Here is a 9,915-nt window from a genome sequence, read left to right as displayed (position 1 = left end):
CTGGCGCCTTTGTTAATAATTTATTATTATTATTTTTCTTCCTATTTTACATAGGTTCATCGTTCCTTCTTGCTCTGAAATGCTCGTTTGTGCATTCAGATGCTGGTTTATGCATTATTGCTAAGTACACTTGCACCATTTTAGTCAGGGCTTAGTCGATGCTCAGATGCCTGTACGTTGAATATTTATTACTAACCCATGAACTCTGCTGGGAAGAACCATAAATTGAAGTAACGAAATATTCAAATAATCGTAGAATATAACTGCATATTCAGTTACGATCATAGATAATTAATTGATGGCTCTCTACTAGCAGGCATGCTATCTAGGAGCATTAATTATCTGAGAGTTGAGTAATATGAACTTGCTGGAGTGTCATACTTCTCTTATATAGTCATGGAAAACCTGGTTACATCCTGAAGACGTTGTTGCTCTATACTAGCAGGCATGCTGTCTAGGAGCCGCCCAATCTTTCGATTCTATACAGAAATATTTACTGAAATTGCTCAGTATTCATGAAATGTGTCGTGGCCTCATGTGGGAGACTACATATCACATATACTCTGAGAGACAGCCTTCTCAGTCAAAGATTTATGGCATGAGCTTTCATGCTTTAATGAGAGACATGAGTCTCAATACTCATCCGATTGCCGGATCCGGAGTATGTATAATTATGGTTTTATGATTCTACCCTTGTCGAAAATCCACCATCTACAGGAATGCACCAGCGAGAGAGCAAAGCTACTATACCTCTCACATCATGGTAAACCGACAAATCTCTAGCTGCTTGAATAACTCGTGTCACCTGTGCACGATCCAACATGGTTCTCACATGACTATATCCCCACTTATGTATTTCCCATCCGGAGAAGTCTGTTAAGGGTTTTCGAGAAAGCTTGAAGTCTATGTGTGAAGCAGCATAATTTCTCCCTTGTAGATAAAATCGAATAGTTGCTCGAGGAGACACAAATTTTCTCTGAACAATATCAATGGGATCCATAAGAAGATGAAACGAAGAACCTGGGATGCGTTTTCAGGTCTGTATTATGCCACAAAGAAATCATCATCAGTATTTGGAATATTCGTTGTTCCAGTTGCCTCTTTTTCTTCTTCATCAACAGAAGTTCCAGAAGAATCGTCCCTTGAAGTTACATCTGTGGAGATGTCATCTCTGGAAGCATCATTTTTGGAAGTGTCATCTTGGGAGTCAGTCATTCTTGCAAGGCGGTTGTTGCAGATGCATAATATTTCTACTTCAGTACATCATTCAACAAAATAATGGATCATGGAATGAAAGTGCGTGTCTACAGAAAACAGTAATAATTTAACTCTTACCTGTTTACAGTTTCACTAGCTGTAGTGACTATAACACGAAAATTTTGAGAGTCTGTTCGCTTCTTTAAACCTGCAAAGACGAAAAAAAAACCTCATTATTCGAAATCATAACTTGATTTTCATAAAACTGCGAACGATTCATGAAATTTCCATCATGTGAGCTGTTCACATAACCACTGAGCGAACGCTCATTGCTTTTCGTGCATACATTATGAAGTCACGAAATCCATACAAACAATACTTTATCAAACAATTGTTGAAAATCAAAATTTAGTTTTACAAATTTCTAAAAAAAAAATCGTGAATAACTCACGTAAATAAATTTTTTTTTTTTACGTGAATAACTCATGTAAACAAAAAAAAATCCGCTCGAACGAATTACAAAGGTCCTCATGATCAAAATAACTCATGTAAACTTTTTACGTGAATAACTCTATCAAATGGGTCTTTTTCTAGTTTTACAAAGGTCATCATGCTCAAAATAAAATTTTGCTTTCATGAAAACTCATAGACAAAATTTTCTCTACTGCAACTAGATCATGTCTATTCAAAAAATATATACATATCTCTTTCATGTTAGGGATTATTGTTCGTTTCCTAAACCGACAGACGGACGGACGACCGTTTGCTAAAAACAAACTTTCATAAAGCCTACATATGCACACATACCCATGAACAAATTTTTCTAGTTTTGAACAACTCATGAACGAACAAAGCATGAACTTCAAAAAAAAAAAAAAAAAAACTTTACCTGTCGGTGCCGTCACCGGAAATTAGCCGGCGGTGATCGGTGGTTGGTCGACGGCGGGGGCTCCGACAAAAAACTTTGTTTCCCTGACGCGAGGGAAGACGAAGAAGAAAGGGGGTTCGGTCCTTTGTTATAAAAAAAAAAAAGAAATTTTTTTAGGGTCTCCCCTTTTATAACAATATTATTTCCAAAAACCTAATAAAACAAGGATTCCCTTTTTGGGTCGGGCCCGTAAACGCTGAACCGACCAAATCAGCAGTGCTTCATCACTCCGTGCTCACGGGATGACGCTCTATCTATCATACAGCCAGGTCCCTCATTCAGGCATTTGCTCGTACATGACACCATTGGAGCAAATCAGGGATTCTGAAATGCCTTAGTACGACTAAGTTTCGACTACTTATCTCGTCTACTGGAAAATCACCATCCAATGCTTATTGTGGAACATGACTGTCCCTCACTAAGGAGGGGACTTAATGTAGATGGTGGATTTTCGACAATGGCTAAAATCGTAAAATCATGATACTGCATGTTCCTGACTCAGGAATGTGACAACTCATATTTTATGATCCGTGAACCGTTTCACGATATCTGACTGAGAGAACATTCCTCTCAGAGATATGATGAATATGTTTCTCGAAAGGCCTCCCCGGCTGAGCGTTCGATGCTTCACACATTTCATCATCACCTTTACGTAGAATCTTAATGATTAGGAGGTTCCCTAGATATAATGTTTGTTAGAGAGCTTAACGCCTTCAGTAGGTCACACTGCATGTTGTTCCCTGACTACATAGAGAGACCCACCTCTACATAGAATCAACATGATTAGGAGGTTCTCTAGACATAATGTTTGTTAGAGAGTTTAACGCCTTCAGGACGTCACGCTGCACGTTGTTCCCTGACTACGTAGAGAGATCGTGTATAGAATCTTGATGATTGGGCGGTTCTGTAGACATAATGTTTGTTAGAGAGCTTAACACCATCAGGACGCCACGCGTTCGTTGTTCCCCGACTATGCACCCCTCAGAACGAATATGGTGCTTCAACTATCTCACATCTCGATTCTGCAAATAGATTAATTCTAGTGTCATGTCATTCACCAACTGACTTCCTAGAAAACAATTTATTTTATCTCATTACTCCATTCCATGGCCGATCCCCAGCTGATTCCATGGATTAGTAATAGATAACCATTTTTATCTCATTACTGTGCTTCATGGCTTATTCCCGACTGAATTCCATGAATTAGTAATAGATAATCAATCCATTTTATTACTCCGTTTCATGGATTCTTCCCGACTGAATTCCATGAGTTAGTAATAAATATCCACTGTCTAGGCGTCTGAGCCACCGTTGAGTAAGTCATGAGAAAATGGTGAAATTGTACTTGAAAATAATGCATGAACAAGCACTCGAACGCACGAACGAACGTTCGAAAGTATAGACAAACGAACAACTTATGGAGGAAAATAACATTAAATAAAATAAGCAAGAGGCGTGGGACCGGGCCCACCGGATGGCTGGTCATGCCGCCGTGGCCGGTCCCACTCTCCCATTATTTTATTTTATTTCCCTCATCTCATGGAGACTCCTTCGTTTGAGAAAACTCGTCATTTGATCGAAACTCCCTCGTTTGAGCGAAACTCTTAGTTTTACATACTTTCATCGAACAAAATAGGGAAAGGTGTCACGGGACCGGGCCACCTAGACGGCCGGCCATGCCCTAGCCGTGGCCGGTCCCACACCTTACAATCCCTTATTTTCTCATAATATTATTTCCATCATCTCATGGAATTCCATCGTTTGAGCGAAAAACCCTAGTTTTTCAATATTTTCTCAAATATTGCTCAAACCCTGAAAAAGCCAAAAAGTCAAAATGGTCACTTGAACGACTAGGCTTCTCACGTCAAAAGATAAAAATATTATTATTTTTATATTCTCAAATTATCGGTCGCACTAGTGAAGTTTTGCTTGCTCATTCGAGCAAAATATTTAGTTTCATTCAAGATCAAACTCTTCTGAAAATCCAAAATATTGCTCAAACGTGCACCGGAAAATACCAAAACTCTCACGACTGAGACACGAACAATGTGGTGACACGGGCATGCTGCCTTGACCGACCAAGGCCGTCCCTAAGGCTTACTATGAGCCGGTACCGCACGTCTTCATAATTTTGACCTAATTTGATATCAATTGCTCATATTGGGTCCAAACACTCTCCAATCAACTCTGGACTCGCTTAAACGACCGTCAGCTGGTCCCACGACCACTAAGGGTCGGTTAAATGTCCTGGTGGTCGGTCCCTCATCTCTCCATAACTACGTTTTATTACCTAACGCTCACACGAGCACTATTCTAATAAATGATTAAACCAGCATTTGATCATTCTTTCACCAACTGGTCAACAAAGGACTTTGGTGCACGTTCACTCGAGCACTTGGGCGCTACATGATCGGTCCCTCCTTCACTCAGTGACTTATTTTCAACAAATCATTAATTGATCAGCAATTGATCAAAATTAGGGTTTCGAATAAACGCTCTACAAATCATAATTCCGAGAAAGTTCAAACACTGATAGTTTTATCCAGCAATCAACATCAGGATTAATTATACAATATTCGTTCCTTACCAATATTTTAATTATTTGGTCACGCTACCAATAATTTATCAAGAGAGCAATACTTGCTTAATTGTTCGAATATTGATCCAACTATCAATATTCAATATTCAGTAATTTATCGCGTGAGCAATACTTGCTCAGTTGCTCGAATATTTATTCAACTATTAATATTCAGTAAATCATCGAACGAGCAATACTTTCTCAGATGCTCAAATATTGATTCAACTATCAATATGCAACAATTCATCATACGAGCAATATTTGCTCAGACGAGCAATATTCATTATGTTGATTCAATTATCAAGGTCATTCATTCAAGAACTATACGTCCCAGTAGACATGCTCGATCCATGAATGATAGAGCATTCAATAATCATGCTCGACTGAACAATACTTAGACTCATCGTCTAATCAAGTCAACGACTGACTAATCAAATACAAGCCTGCTTTGCAGACTCCACGTTCGTGAGACATCAATCACGTCACATCATGGGGGATATTAATTAGGGTTTTGGTCTGGCGTCCTACGACACATGTGTCCATCCACGATGAGAAATGTGAGTAAGTCGTGCAAGCAGTTGAGGGAGTTAGCAAAGTAGTGGGTGGACAATCAACCAACCCTCTCACGTACGAGGAACTGGTGCAACCACGATTTCCCACTTTCCCACTCTTTCACTCGAACAACCGTCACACTTACTGGAGATCAATGTGTTTACATTCCAGCAATATAAATAAGTCTCTGAATCCACGATTGAAGGACATACAATTTTTCGAGCAATCCCTCTCAAAAATTCCATCAATCGACCAGAACTTATTCGAACTCAACAATTCACAGAAAACTTGCAGAAACCCACAACACATTCACAATCCTTGATCACCATTGATCTCGCACACTTCTCAGCTTCCCTCCTACAGATCAACCCTCTTCCCTCTTTGTGACCGAATTGACTTTGGAACAGCCATTGTCTTGGTTTAGGCCGGAGTCCTACAGATTGATCTCTTGAACTCAAAGCACTCCCGTGAAGTGCATCTGTTTGAGGTTAGGCAGTTTGCTCGGTTGAGGAGCCTCTGTCACACAGTCGTCTCTCTATTCCCTAAAAAACCGGCAAATCATTTTCCCCATCTACAATAGAAAAGTGGAAACATCAAGGTTTAAGGAATTTGTGTAAATACCCAGGTGGACGTCAATCGATCGACTGTGAGTGTTATGAATCCCGTCTAGAAAATCTCTGCTTGCACGTCGTCCACTCTGGAAGTTGTTGAAACTTCCTACGATGTCGGAATACGATGTTTGACCCCAAACTTCGAAGCTAAGTTAATGAGGCATCATATGCATAAAATAATCATTCAATTTGGAAATGTCTATATCAGTATATGACACGTGCATATTCGTGACTTGTAATCCTGTGCAAATTTTCAGATTCCATAAACCTGAGTTTAGAGGCCATATCTCTCAGCTCGTATGTCTGAATGATGTGCCCTTTTGGTATGTTGTATCAGAGATATATAAGAACATCTTTTGTGAAGGAAGCATTGAACCATTCCTCACTCATTGGTACGTTTTTATGAATCAATGGCCTGAAGTATGTTGTATCTCATCTGTAGAGGTCACGAGAACATCTTGTTGAAGGCTTTGGATTGTTCCCGTCCGTCGTGGAAGCTTTGGAAGGGTTTCATATTAACATGTTTTCATGTCTACATGTCTTGATATGAATCATTAACGTTTGGAGAAGTCTGATCCATCGAGTAACACTAGGTTGTAGAGAATGGACAGTTGATGAAGCCGGTCATGAGGATGTTTCTCTTAAGACCGTTGGTGCTGAGATCACGAATGATTTCACTACAAAGATCCTTGTTGATGCTGAGACCATGGATGGGGTTGTTCCAGAGACTAAAAATCTAAAACCAGGATAATCAACGTGTTCTTTGATCCTCCATCCAATGAGCCTTTGTATTCACGAACTAGTTGGCGGGTTGAGCATTCCGATGGAGGTGTACTGGTGTTGATGGTGGATTTTTGACAAGGGCTAAAAATCGTAAAATTATGATACTGCATGTTCCTGTCCCGGCTTCAGGAATGTATGTGATAATTCATATTTTATGATCTGTGAACCATTTTACAGTCTCTGACTGAGCGAACATCCTCTCAGAGCTATGATGAGTATGTTTCTCGAAAAGCCTCTCAACCGAGCTTTCGATGCTTCACACATTTTATCATTATGATTGGGAGGCTCTTAGACATATTGCATGCTAGTATAAAGCCTAACGCCTTCAGGACGTCAAGCTGCTCGTTGTTCCCTGACTACGTAGAGAGACCGTATATAGAATCTCTTAATGATTGGGAGGCTCCTAAACATATTGCATGCTAGTATAGAGCCTAGCGCCTTCAAGACGTCACGCTATTCGTTTTCCCTGTCTATACATCCCCCTCAGAATGAGTATGATGCTTCAATTATCTCATATCTCGATTCTGCAAATAGGTTAATTCTAGCGTGTCATTCATCAATTGAATTCCTAGAAGATAATATATTTATCTCATTACTCTATTCCATGGTTGATCCTCAGTTGGATTTCATGGATTGGTAATAGATAATCATTTTATTTTATTACTCTGTTTCGTGGTTGATTCTCAGCTGAATTCCATGAGTTAGTGATAAATATTCACTGATCGGGTGTCTGAACCACCACCGAGTAAGCCCCGAGAAAATGGTGTGAGCGTACTTAGCAAATAATGCACAAACGAGCCCTCGAACACACGAACGAGCATTCAAAAATATGGACGAACGAGGAAACCTATGCAAAATAAGGAAAAAATATTAATAAAATAATAAAAGAGGCGCTTTGGGGACCGGGACCGCTGGCTGGCTGGTCATGCCGTCGTGGCCGGCCCCACGCCTCTCTCATTATTTTATTATTTTTCTAATCTCATGAAAACTCCTTCATTCGAGCAAATTTCCTTGTTTGAGAAAAACTCTTAGTTTCTCCATATTTTCCTTCAAACAATGAAAAAATAATAAAAACAGGGAAGGGAGTCACGGGACCGGGCCACCTAGTCGGTTGACCATGCCTTATCCATGTCCGGTCCCACACCATATTATCCTATATTTTCTTCTTATTATTATTTCCTTCATCTCATGAAACTCCTTCGTTTGAGCAAAAAACCCTAGTTTTGCATATTTTCTCAAATATTGCTCAAACCATCAAAAGGCCAAAAAGTCAAATGGTCACATGACCGATTAGGCTCCTCACGGCAAATATTAAAATATTATTATTTTAATATTCTCAAAATATTGGTCACTCAAGAAAAGTTCTACTTGATCATTCGAGCAAAATCGAGAGTTTCAATCAAGATCAAACTCTTCTGAAAATCAAAAATATTGCTCAAACGCGCACCAGAAAATACCAAAATTCTCAGGACTAAGGCACGGAAAATATGGTGACACGGGCATGCCACCTTGACCGACCAAAGTCGTCCTTTAGGCTTGAAATGAGCCGGTCCCACACTCTTTCACAATTTTGACCTAATTAGATTTCAACAGTTCATGTTGGGTTCAAACTCTTTTCGACCAACTTGGAATTTGCTCAATCGACCACCAGCTGGTCCCACGACCACCAAGGGCCGGTTTCACACCCCTTGGACGGTCCCTCATCTCTCCATAATTAGGTTTTATTACCCAACGCTCAGACGAGCACTATTTTAATAAATGATTAAACCAGCATTTAATCATCCTTTCACCAACTGTTCAACAAAGGACTTTGGTGCATGCTCACTCGAGCACCTGGGCGCTACATGGTCGGCCATCATCCCCTGTATCTGATCCCTCCTTCACTCAGTGATTAATTTTCAGTAAATCATCAATTAATCAGCAATCGATCAAAACTAGGGTTTCGAACTGAATGCTCTGCAAATCCTAATTTTGAGCAAGTTTAAACACTAATAATTTTATGATTGATCCAGCAATCAACATCTTAATTAATTATATAATATTCGGTCCAGCTACCAATATTTTAATTAATATTTTATATGGTCATGCTACCAATAATTCATCCAACGAGCAATATTTGCTCAGACGGGGAATATTGATTCAACTATCAATATTCAGTAATTCATCAAACGAGCAATATTTGCTCATACAAGGAATATTGATTCAACTATCAATATTCAATAATTTATCAAATGAGCAATATTGATTCAACTATCAATATTCAGTAATTTTACTCAGACGAGCAATATTTGCTCAGAGTATTAATATTGATTAAACTATCAATATTCAACAATTCATCATACGAGCAATATTTGCTCAGACTATTAATATTCATCATGTTGATACGATTATCAACATTTATTCGAGAACTATACGTCCCAGCAGTCATGTTCAAACCATGAATCATAGAGCATTCGTCAACCATGATCGACTGAACAATACTTAGACTCATCATCTAATCAAGTCAACAATTGACTAATTACATACACGTATGCCCTGCAGACTCCACAAATCATGAGACATCAATCATGTCACATGGGGGATATTAATTAGGGTTTTGGTCTGGCGGCCTACGGCACGTGTGTTCATCCACGATGAGAAATGTGAGTAAGTCATGCAAGCAGTTGAGGGAATTAGCAAAGTAGTGGGTGGACAATCAACCAAGTCTCTGGACGACCTGGAACAGGTTTAACCACTATTTCTACTTTCCTACTCTTTCACTCGAGCAACCGTCACACTTACTGGAGATCAATGTGTCTACATTCTTGCAATATAAATAAGTCACCGAATCCACGATTGAGAGGACAGACAACATCTATCGTCTAACCAAGAATCATCGTGTGGGCAACAATCTCTCTTAATTGAGAAAATTTCAAACTTATTCGAACCCAACAATTCATTTGCACAAACCTACAACACATTCACAATCCTTGATCACCATTGATCTCACACACTTCTCAGCTTCCCTCCTACAGATCGACCTTATTCCCTCTTTGTGACCGAATTGACTCTGGAACGGCGATTTTATCGGTTTAGTCCGGAGTCCTACAAATTGATCTCTCGAACTCAAATCACTCTAGTGAAGTGCATCTGTTTGAGGTTAGACAATTTGGTTGGTTGAGGAGTCTCCGTCCGCACGGTCGTTTCTCCACTTTCTAAAAAACCAGCAAATCGTTTTTCCCCATCAACAGATTGGCGACCACGGTGGGAGATTAATCTCTTGGTTG

The sequence above is a fragment of the Papaver somniferum genome, chromosome 3, assembly GCF_003573695.1.
Source record: "Papaver somniferum cultivar HN1 chromosome 3, ASM357369v1, whole genome shotgun sequence".
Classification (NCBI taxonomy): Eukaryota; Viridiplantae; Streptophyta; class Magnoliopsida; order Ranunculales; family Papaveraceae; genus Papaver; species Papaver somniferum.
The sequence above is the reverse complement of the archived record's forward strand: the minus strand, read 5'-3'. Positions refer to the sequence as shown.